The sequence below is a fragment of the Ambystoma mexicanum genome, chromosome 1p, assembly GCF_040938575.1.
Source record: "Ambystoma mexicanum isolate Mex_15411 chromosome 1p, UKY_AmexF1_1, whole genome shotgun sequence".
NCBI classification, from domain to species: Eukaryota; Metazoa; Chordata; class Amphibia; order Caudata; family Ambystomatidae; genus Ambystoma; species Ambystoma mexicanum.
Window position 1 is genome coordinate 1,034,157,849 of NC_090921.1, and position 12,367 is coordinate 1,034,170,215.

Here is a 12,367-nt window from a genome sequence, read left to right on the forward strand (position 1 = left end):
GGTTGAATTGGTAGATCGATTTCTTTCAATTGAACTGGACGTTGCGCAGTTGGAGTTTAGGTCACCACAGATCATAATGTTGGGAGATTTGTAGTTGATAGAGATTTCGTCGATTGTATTTATTACTTCTTCACACATATTCACTGTTGAAGTCTTTTGGGGGTTCCAGTACACATTTATTATTGCTACCAGCTCTTGTGATTCTGGCTTTGTCTTGGATGTTCTTGAATTCCATACAGTTAGGACTGCCAGCATTTCGTATGTCCTCTTTATCACCTTCATAATTGCTACCCCAGAACCAATCCTAGTTGCTGTAAGTAGACCCGATGAAGGGCGGCCAAGTGGTCCCTTGTGTGCCGGTGATATTTCAATAGAATAGCCATCGAGTGTCGGTTTTTCGCACAGCCAAGTCTCTTGAAGGCAGATGATGTCATACCCGCTGAGATCGTGGCTCTCGGAGTTGGTAAGGTGTACATGTCCCCTAGTGTTCCAAGATGCTATACTTAAAGTGTTACTTATTGGAGTTGTTGCAGACGAATGGGATGCTGGTATCATTGGCTTTGCATCCCTTAGTGATTGCTATTTTGCTTGCCCTGGCGTTAAAATATTGCGGAACCAGCTCCATTTACTCTTCTTTGTTTCGTTTTCTGTTTCATGGTGGGTTCGATTGGTTGTTTTTTTTCCTAATGGAGACTCAGTCCATAGTGATCTCCTTTCCTGGTCACACAAGCGTTCTGATGAGGCTTGTTCTGTGTCTCGAGCCGATTTATAGTTTTGTCTCCTCTCTTGTCTATGATCAAATCTTTCGTCTCTTCTTGACTTATTCGGCCACTGGGCTCGAGTTTGTGGACTTTGGTCTCCTCTTCCAGGTCTATATAGGTCTTCGGTTCTAGATTTGAACCTATAGTTCCTTTTTGGGGAGGTCCTATGTGGGTATCTTGACGAGTCTTTCTGGATCGACGTCGGGATCTCGAATAAACTGAACCCTAGGTGTTCTAATTCCAGATAGGCATCTTGAGAGAGGTCTTTCAAAGCTCGTTGTTTAATATGCAAGTACGCCTTTGCTAGTTTCTTACTATGGTAGGGTTCAATTAGTGCGAAATCGTCTGATTTTAAGTTTTGCAGAGTTTTAGTCTTTTTAAGTATCTTCAGCACCATATTGCGATTTAGGACCATATACTGGTCCGCTGAGGATGTTTGCTCAATCTTAAAGAGACGCGTCTTTGATAGAGAAGGACCACTCTGTCTCGCACGATCGTCTCTGCTGTTTTTCAGTGGACTCTTTTTCCGAGAAGAGTCAGGGACTGAGTCTGTAGATTGTTTTGGGATGTTGCGGATTGTCGAAACCGGAACACCGGTGAGGTCTATTTCTTTAGGGTTTTTTTTTTTTGCCGGTGCTTTTTCAGTAGGTTTCTTTTCTTGTATCCGAGCATTAGAAACATCAGTAGGCTTGATTTTTTGAACCTGGACACCTTTCGTGGCCGTAGAGTTCATTGAAATCATCTTTGTTTCATCTAGGTGTTGGCTTACGTCCATTAGTGAGCTCTCTAGTATAAATTCTTCTACCGATCTCGGAGAGGAAGACGTACAGATTATTGAGTTGTTTGCGCTTTCAGTTGACTCAGGTAGCGTCGTAATTTCTTTTGCTCGATCTGTTTGTTTGCTTCTCTTTACCATCAGTGGATCCAGAGCCGAAATTGTTTGGTCCCCACTTTTTCTCGGTTCGTTCCTCTTTCCGATTTTCAATAGTGGTTTACTTTTAGTTGCAGGTGTTACTGGTTTTAGTGTTTCACTCATTTTCTGTTTGCCAGACACTGTTGTGGTGGTTTGAGGAAGCTCTTCTGGTTTTCTAATAAAGACCGGTGCCAGATCTCTAAGCACAGATTGCCCATCAGTCTGAGATTCCTTGTCCACTGTAGCTGGGGAGGCTTGTTTTAAACGAGACAAAACGTCTTCTATCCTGCTCAGCTTTTCGTTCCAAGTGTCGATATGGTCTTTATTTTTTTTGTCTAGTGCTGTGATGAAACCTTCAACAAAAATCAGCTTGCTATGCATCATTGCGGTTAAGACCGTGCTGTCTTTTAGTGAGTCATTAATTGCTTCATAAAGCTTACAAAAAGGTGCCAAAGCAATGGTGATAGCTGACATGATGATTGGGAGGTCTGTTTTTTTTGATGGAGAATCTTTATTTCCTGGAGTCGCAATTTCACTCAGTCTTCGATTTTTTGGAGGAGATCTAAGGTGAGATGTTTGTTGGGATGCTTGGTTTGTCACATACGGGAGAGCGTCGGGATTAAAGGTCTCCACATCTGAAGACCGGCAATCTGGCAGGGGACAGATGTCTGGAGACATCACGTATGGACTGGATTGTCGGTCTGGGAGTTTTATAGGTGTGGACGAAGTTTGTAAGTCCCGTTCGAGGGTTTTGGGGCTAGATGGTTTAGAAGCCCCTTTCGGATTGACCTCCGACAAGCGTGGTTTATCCATAGGTAAACGAGTGACCTCCTCTGGGTTGATGGTTTTTAGATTTTCACCTCTTTCACTGTTCGAGTCGATCCTAAATTGTTTACATGGTTCACGCTTTTCAGCTAGCTGTTCGTTTCTTGGGGGTTCCAGGACTTCTTTTCCCCCCCTCGATTGGATGCTTTCAGCTATTTGTATCTGTGCCTGATTTGGCAGACCCGGCATTTCGTTGGTTAATTTCCGTGATTTGCTCATCGGTGGTAAATCTTGAATTGCCTCTAGTATTTCAGCGTCTGATAATTCTTTTGGTTGCTCTAGTTTTTTTTTAAATTGTTTGTTTATAAAGTCTTTCAGGGCACTTGACAGAAGAGGGGACGGTAAGGTTGACTTTCCTGTTTTCCTAGCTCTATGTCCTTTTAGTTTGACATTTGAGGGGTATGTTCTCTTTCTCTTTTGGGTTTGTTTTGAAGGTTCCTGTAAGAGGTTAGATTGTGGTTCTGATATCGTGGTTTTCTCCACTTGGACGCTCGTCGAGTCCAAAAGTGAGTCCATGAGCAGCACTACGCATGAATTGCTTTGATGGATGGGCAAGTTCTTTGGGGATCCGCATACCGACACCTCCTCTACAACCACGGTTCCCTGTGTCGGACATTTATCACCGGCTCTTTCTTGGGGGATCAAGTGAGGATTTGTTTTATTCAGGAAAGTATCTTGGGAGGCATGGTACTGGGCCGCCACCGTACTTGACGTTGAGTTTGTATTGAAAACTGTGTCTGTTGTAAGTTCCTTGGTATGGCCCCTTGGTACCGGCAATGAGACGACATCGTCCTGGGCGGGCTCTGTACTCGTGATTTTCTCCACACTCTCCACACTCGCGTCCTGGTTTCCCAGAGAATCCACCGCGTGGGTAGCGGTCATGCTATTTCCCGCGGTGACCCTCCTCCTGCCTGGGGCTGGATGCACAGGTGCCATGGTCGCCCGTCCTCCGACGGAAGAACCCAAAGCACCACTCGTCTCGATTCCGAAACGGGAAGGCAGAGCCTGTCGGGCAGGGGGCTGATTACAATTACCGGCGTGAGGAGGTAGAAGCAGCTGTAATCCATCAGAAAACGATGCGTCGTGGGGTCCCCCCCTGCAGGTCCGTGTCGCTGGAAAAACTGGGGATACAGGTATAGCTGGTAACATATTTTTGGTTTTGTTTGAATCAGTGAAATGACCCTGTAATTCCATTGGTCTGTTTTTTGGGTCCCCTTCTGAGTCTGAATTTTCCGAGACGTTTACAGACGTGTCCGTCAGGGGGATTGATTGCGAATCTATTGATTCAGAGTAGAAGTTCGAGGTACTTGGAAGTCTTGCTTCAAATCCGGCCATATATTCAGGTCTTTGTTCACCGGCCCCTGTGGTCGCTGAAGCTTGGATCGGCGAAAAAATAATATTCGCTGCATTTGTTAAAGTTTTAGAAACGGGAGAGACGACTATTGCTTTTGGTGGCAGTCGCTGGTGTTTTGGAATAGGTAGCGTTGATTTCAGATTTGTAATATTGCTTTTTGTTGATTTCAGGGAACTTCGTAGAATTCTAGGGAATTGTTCCTGGGGGGAGGGGTTTATCGAATTTATGAGTTGGTGTGACTGGTGAGACTGAAACTCCGATATTTCAGTCTGGTTAAATGTCTCTCTCACCTCTTTCCCCTCCATTGTCCTCCGCTGTCAGCAGCGGACTGCAGAAGACTGCTCTCCCTCTGCTCTCGCTCCGCTCACCGCTCCGCGAAGAATGGCAGGTTTAAAGCACTTCAGGCAGCGTAGACAGCGTAGACAGACTGCAGAAGACTGCTCTCCCTCTGCTCTCGCTCCGCTCACCGCTCCGCGAAGAATGGCAGGTTTAAAGCACTTCAGGCAGCGTAGACAGCGTAGACAGACTGCAGAAGACTGCTCTCCCTCTGCTCTCGCTCCGCTCACCGCTCCGCGAAGAATGGCAGGTTTAAAGCACTTCAGGCAGCGTAGACAGCGTAGACAGACTGCAGAAGACTGCTCTCCCTCTGCTCTCGCTCCGCTCACCGCTCCGCGAAGAATGGCAGGTTTAAAGCACTTCAGGCAGCGTAGACAGCGTAGACAGACTGCAGAAGACTGCTCTCCCTCTGCTCTCGCTCCGCTCACCGCTCCGCGAAGAATGGCAGGTTTAAAGCACTTCAGGCAGCGTAGACAGCGTAGACAGACTGCAGAAGACTGCTCTCCCTCTGCTCTCTGCTTCTTCTTCTTTGATAAAAATCAAACCATGTCATGATGGCTGCCAAATGTTTGAAGACAGGATGTAGCACTGCCTGGTGATAAGCACTTGTGATGTCTAGTTTTGAGAATTTTGACTGGAAGGGTAATGAGTGCACTAGTTCTGTCATGTTAGCTACAGCAAACATTTTTGATAAAAACTCTTGATTAGAGCTTTGCAGATCTATACGCATGTAGATCTTGCAGTGTCTGTTTTCCTTGTAATAACTATGGTGCTTATCCGTTTAGTGACCACAGTCGCCTCAATGACTCTTTTCATTTGTCAAACTGTCAAACAATTGTTTGAGTTCCTCTCTTGATGTGTCTGGAATTGAGCCCATTTTCTGATGCACCCACGCTACTCCATGCTCCATGAATCTTGATCTTGTGCATGCTCATCCTCTTTCTCACAATCTGCCTGTAATCTTGGTGTCTCCTTTGACCCCACTCTCTTGTTTTCACCACCCTTGCCAATGTTGGTCACTCTTTTCGCTTGCAACCTTTTAATATTCGCAAAGCCTGCACTTTCCTTACTTTTCAAGCTACTAAACCTCTTATCCTTCTCTTGTTCTATCTCAACTTGATTACTGTTCTGCTCTACTCGTAGGTTTCCCTTCCTATCGACTGTTCTCTCTTTAACTCTTCAATCCATACACATTGTTTTCTTTCCCCTCGTACAACAATCGTCTTTTCTCTTTTATCCATCACATGGCTTTGAAAAGAAAATATATATTTTTTATTTATTATGGTTGGTTTATTTCAAACCTTTCATATTAAATCAATACATCTCCATCATGTTAAAAGATCAAAACCATACATTGCATATTTATCTACCATCAAATGGTAAACACCAAGGCTAAAAGAAAACCTTAAAACATACAATTCATAATTACATTCTTCTCCTAACTTCATTTGCTTACTATTCAGCAGTTTTAGGACTTCTTCCATAACCCCGATAATGGCCATTTTATTGTCATCAACCAAAAACGAATTCCACCACTTCTCTTGAAACAGTGAGGTGCAGGTCTTTACAATGTCCTGAAAGTACTGTTTCCTTAAGCCATTTAGGATTAGCAATCGATTACTAAATGTTCAAGCGATTCAGGCCCATTGGACTGACCACAAAAACGACAGGTTGGCAGGTCAACACCCAGCATCCTTCTCTGATTCAACACTTCCGTCTATCTAAACCAAGGACAGGGAAATTTAGACATATGATTGGAGCTGGTGAAAGTGAACGTCCCCCAAAAATGCAGTGCAAACTCCCCAATGAGAGTCAGTAATGGACACACCCCAGGAGGGAATGGGACCAGGACCAAGTGCGGGTGAAGGTAAAAAGTAAAGTTTATCCAAAACCAAATAGGGCAAGCAAAGAACTCTGCAAGCTCTGAGAGCGCTCTGCAAGCTCTGAGAGCGCTCTGCTAGACAATAGAAAAGCATTCATATTTATTACAAAAACACGTCATCAATGATGTGAACTATAAGGGGCACATAAGTCGTGGGGTTTGGATGGTGAAGACTAGACACTATGTTATCTATATGTCCGGTGCTCCAGGATTGGTGGAGGTCCACGTGGTGGTTGTGCGGGCTGGGCTCTTCAGGGTGGAGTGCAGGGTCAGATGATGTCCGAGCTGCTACAATTTATGCTACATAGCAGTTGCCCTTGTGGCCACACATACCTTGATCATTATTCAAATTTAACACATAGGAGATATATATTACTAAACATATGACCTGAACAATAAAAGTGAGAATACATGGGTCCAGATGGCAAACTTATTCATAAGATTATGTTGTCACATTCATCAACCTTGCTTTAGATCCCAGAAGACAATTATTTATTGTTTGTTATCGTGAAGAGAATATAGTGCCACACATGGGATCAGGGGTCTTGGGTGAGCCAGGGTGGCATTCTGATGTGGGGCATGCAATCTTACTTCAAAGGGCACTGGGGTGAGGGGCTTATTGCCCATATTTCGTTAACCAGAGTCTGGGGTGCGAGGCAAGTTCATAGTGGCGTCATGAGTCAGGGGGCTGAGGTGAGGGTGGATACTTGGTGCAGGCTCAACGGAAGGGTGAAAGGTTACATTTGTAGCATCAGAGCATCTGTGAAAACAAGGGCCTTCAGCCATCAGCCCAGCATGAGGGGGGAGAGTGGTGGGGGCTGAGTGCGCGGCGCTGCAAGGCAGGGGAGAGAGAGAGCTCTGGGGCTTGTTGAGCTGGGTCGAGTTCACTTTATGGGGTTATGTCTAAATCATAGGTCATTGTGACTACAGGTACATCAAAATAATGAGTTAACTCTGATTACAATGTAGGTTATACGATTAAGTTTACCATGGTCATCATGCTACGAAAATGAATCTAATTACATTAGCATTGTGGCTGTGCCGTTTTATATTACGTACATGAGAAACTTAGACTAGTTGAACACGTTTGTGAACATCCATAATATTTAAAAAAAACATCAAGCATCTAAATCTTATAACTTTTATCATACTGAATGAGTAAATTAACATACATTACACCAGTGTAAGTCTTTAACAAAGGGATAATAGTCAAACTGACAATATGGGGCCTAGACAGGTAAACCATAGCTTTATGCACAGTGAAATAGGTACAGATCGTCTTGTTTTGTTTCATAAAATCAGTCCCTTGATATGCAACTACAGAAGGGGATTTATAGCGTTCACAGAGAGATTAGCACTGTGGGTGAAACGGAATGGCACACAAGCGTGGGGTATGTACCTGTTATTTCAAAAGGGGAGTGAGGTTGGGGGGGTGGTTATCCAAGGCACAGGTCATAAATGTAGGGTCTGCAAGAGGACGGGACATGTTTGTGGAGATGGATTGTTTTTCTCGAGCCCAAGCTTTTGCCGTGTCAATTGCAGGTCAGTGATGGACTGTGGTAAACGAAAGATACAGTGTTTATCTTGTAGCTTGTTCACGCCTAGTTTCCTGTGAGAACAGACTCACTGCAGGGACACAGAAGGCAGGAGGGCAGGAGTAGTAACTTGCCCAGTGTGCGCGATCTCAAAGGGAGAGCTGCAACCCTGCACGCTGTTTTAACTCATGAGGCCTGTTTTATTATGCACAAAATGGAGTCGGAGTGTGGTACTATATGGAGTCTGGGGTGAGCCTTCTGGCCGAGTATTGCATTCATATAGGTCGTCCCAGAGCCATCCCGCATCCCTGGCACCAGGCGCATGGGTGGCCATTGGACGAATATAATCTGCACGCAGGTTAGAATGGAGGGGAGGGGGTCTCAAAAGACCTTTCCTCCCATACACTGGTTCACCCCTCTAAGTTCCAAACTCAAATTTAGGGCTAGTTTATACTTTGCCCTTTGCGGTAATGTATCAATCCAGTCTTAGTAAAGTAGTTGTTTTTTATCTTTAACCTGTGTTCTCGAAAGGGTATCATTAGCGAATCCAAGATCCTCTAGCCAAGACATACATTCAGCTTTTCAGGAAACTAGAAGTCCTTCTCTCTCCTTACAAGATTCAAAATGTAATATCTTAAATGGGAGAGGAGCATCTAGATCAAAAAATTTCCCATAGAATGCTAGTCTTTTCCATTTGATCCTTGATTGCACAGATTGGAGCCACAATTTGAATCTGATCAATACATTCGGGGTGGATTGTGGAAGTTGAAGTACTTTTTTCCAGAAAGGACCCTCAATAATGTCCCAGAAGGTTTTTGGCCATCTCTGGAAGGCCTACACACCATATGTCAGAATTGGGACCACCTTCTGGTTAAAGAAGGGGCGTACAGGTAACAACGAGAACTTTCCCAATCTTTTGTGGAGAATCAGACACTGTGTCGTCAATCTTTTACATTTTAATTTCTTGGATTCAATCCATTGCTTTTCCGTACCACTTTGATTGAGGGTTACCACTAGATAGTATCCACGCAATTGAGTTGGACATTGTTTACCCTCGACTTGTATCCCATCTTTTCTTACCTCTATTTGATTCCCAGATCATGATTTCCGTTTTCTTAACATTAATCCTCAGATCATTTCGCTCAAAGTATTTTAGCAACTCATCCAGTCTCCACTGTAAACCAATGTACGTCTGATCTAGGATCACATTGACAAATCTAGACAATGCATACATTTTTATTTTTATTTTTTTATCTATTGATTTGGTTGAATAAAACAAAATATCAACCTTTCAATACATAATGATCTATAAATGACAAATAACAAATTGTTTCTAATTTTAGGTACAATCATATCAAAACATTTGTTTAGAAATAGATAAATTGGGAGTAAAAAGCAATAAGAACATAAAAGATAGATAAGTTAAAAAGTTAAATCAACTTTCGCCTAGTGACATGCTTTGATATAGTTCGATCTCATTATATACATTTCATGTGCATTTACTATCCAAGTGAGTTTACGCATTTTCCAGATTTCTCATTGATTCAGCAGAAGCATATTAAGTTCAACGGTTCCTAGTCCTTTAAAATGAACTTTAAAACGATAGATTCTCTCATTCAACAATTGTGGACACATCGTTAGCAGATGTTTAGTAGGTTCAGGCCGGCTCATAACTTTGCAAAATCGACATACATTATTGGCTGCCGGTATTTTTTTCCGTTTTGCCAATAATTCTCTGGTCTGACAGATTCATTCGGAATCTGAAGAAAGCTGCTCTTTACTTTGATGCAGGGAATTCAACCAGATAGGACTCAGTTATTCCTAGCTTCTTCAGGCCATAAGGGTTCTCGTTAAAGGTGGCATGTTTCTCCCATGGTGATCCAATCCCGTTCCCAAAGTTTTTGTTTTGCCCAGGCGGGGTTGTCAATCAATAAATTGGGCATAATATCCGCAGTAGCCAAGATATCAACAACTAGCTGTTTCCACTTCAATTCCCAAACCGATGATCTGAGGTTCGTAAATAGGACGAAAGGATGTGCAGAAGTGACCCTGATTTCGATTGCATTCAACATTTCCTGTAAAGGGAGCATAATATCCATGTGTATCTTACATACAAAGATATTAATCCTAGCTTGTACCTGATGATACACCTAGGCTCAGATCTAGGCAAACTCAGTATAGACTTCCAATAAAGGCCTTCCAATTTGAGCCAAAACAGGTTAGATATTACAGCTTTGGTCTCTGCACCATATAAAACTACAGAGGTCGCTTTCTGATTGTGAAAGACGAATATGAGAATGTCCCATATCTGTTGTGAATGATCTGAGCCTGCGAGGTGGCAGTCTTCATTTTCCTTTTACTTCTATATAATATGGAAGATCGGATGTGTGATTGTTTATATTTATCCCCAAGTGTCAGTATTCATTTATGACCTTGAGTTTGATTTTGTGCAGAGACCAATCATAATGGCGCTTGATATTTTCTTTTCACCCCACATTGCATAGTTTTTGTTTTTTCTACATTTAGCTGTGGGATGTTTCAACCCACTAGTCCAGGCCCTGCAGCATTACTGTGCATTGCTTGCAGCAGAAACATCAGAATGGCCGCCGGAAAGCAGGCTGCTCGCTAAAAATCACCAGAAAGTGCGCAGTAAAAATCTTAAAAGTAAGCCGCCATCCACTTTGGCCTATGTCAGTGGTAACACAAGAGACCACTGCCAAAACCCATCATTTGGCTGCCCACAGAGCAAAATCATCGCAAAAGAAATACAGAGCTGTTTTAAAAATCCGTTTTTCCCTGGCTGTCAAATTTGCAAAAATCATGGCTCACAAACCACCCAAAAAGATCCAACCTCCTTGTTGGGTGGTGAACATCATTCTACTTCAAGAATCCACATAAATATAATGTCAGCAGGAGTATATGTTATCAGAACAAAGTCCACTTTTGAAGATGGTTGCTGGAAGAAATCTGTCAAAAATGGGTGTAATACCGTTACTCACCTCTGTCAGAAGCTGGCGATTTTAAAACCTGTCATGTGTAAAGTTGTGCATTGAATTCAAGCTATGCCAAAGAAAGACTTGCTATCAGAAGCCTAAGAGGTGGATACAATTCAAAACTATATTCTAAAAAGGCTTGAATTAAGACACTGGTTGATGTATTTGCTAAAAATGTAAGTTATATTTTAGGACAAGACAATTTCAGACATTGTGTTTAAAAGTTAAGGTTTCCCACACTGAGCTTCAAAGATATTCCGCACCTTCTACACAACAAAGGAATCCTTCCCCTGGCTCTCTGCTAAGAAACTGGCAGGCTAGTGTGAAAGGAAATGGGTGGGGCACTCTGGCATGTTGCTCTGAGTGGAGACAATGGAGTCCTTGAGCTGAATGGAAATGCTGATTCGGGTGTGACTGACAACAACTGCTCTGGCAGGAAGACAAGCCATGTGACTCATTGACTCAGCCAAGATCTTGGGGGCGGGTCAGACTGGAAATGTGGATTGAAATTGGCCTAAATATATGTTTAAGGAAAAGACTTATAACAAATTGTACGGAACTGACAAAAATATGAAAGTTAGAGATTATTAAACTGAAAAATTCACTCACAGTTTAAAACTAATCTAGAATCTATGCGATGTTCTGAGACTGAACCACGAAAAATGTTAATATTGTAGCTATTGTGATTATGCTAGGAACATGAAATATTACAGACGTATGACCAGATGGTATGTGCATGTATATGTAAAAAATTGTACAGATCCGAAAATGTGTAACCAACCAAAAGCGCGAAAAAACTGTCATTTATGAATCAAAACTCTTATGAAGACGGGACTTGAACAGAGACGTGCCTTAATTAATCTGTCATGTAATTATGTATTATTAACAAGTTGTGCATATTGAAAATATGTTTTTTGGGAAAAATATATTTTCTGGGTAAAAGCAAAGGGGAGGATCTTCCCTAGATCGTAAATGGCAGCATCACTCTGACACATGATGACACACTGTTTCCTTCTCAAATCAGGGGGCAGGGAATTCTCTGACCTATCAGATCCTTAGAGGGTTGGGCATAGACTGTCAGCCTCCCCACCCACTTTGGAAAATGGATAAATAGGGACTGTTGAGGACCCACAGTAACCAAATCCAACCATTCCAACCTATCCATAACTGCATTATTGAATATCTTTTGTCTATCCTAAATTCTTCTCTCCTCCACATAATCCTTGATAATTGTAGTGATAATCATCTTGGCGCTAATATATATTTTCTGGAGAAAGGCAATCGTCTCGTGCAGATAGAAACCATCCGGAGGCGCCTCTGGATAGGTAGCTGGGCTGTCGTGTAGTTTGCGGTTCCATAGACTCTTTAGTGTTAAGAAATCTTTGTTCCAAATCTTCAACAGCGCATCTTTCATTTTCAAATCTTGACTCTTTTGAGAAAAATCTATCCTGACTAAATCCTCTGTAACTTTTGAACCGTACGTCCTAGAAACGAAATTTAAATGTCATTTTGAAGCTAACATCCTCAGCTTACAAGCCCAATTCCTTTTTCCGTAATCGCATTTCCCGCATGTGGAATAGTTGCGGTGATTTCGCATTTGGCTCAATTTCATTCTATGTAAAACAGCTATTTCTTGTTTTCAACTTCTGAATTTCGTTTTCCATCTGCTAACCATTCAACAATCATTGCTAGTGTTTCCCTGAACTTATCCAAAGCACCTCTCACTTGTTCTGAATCTCATTTAGCGAATTAAAATCATTTTAGCATT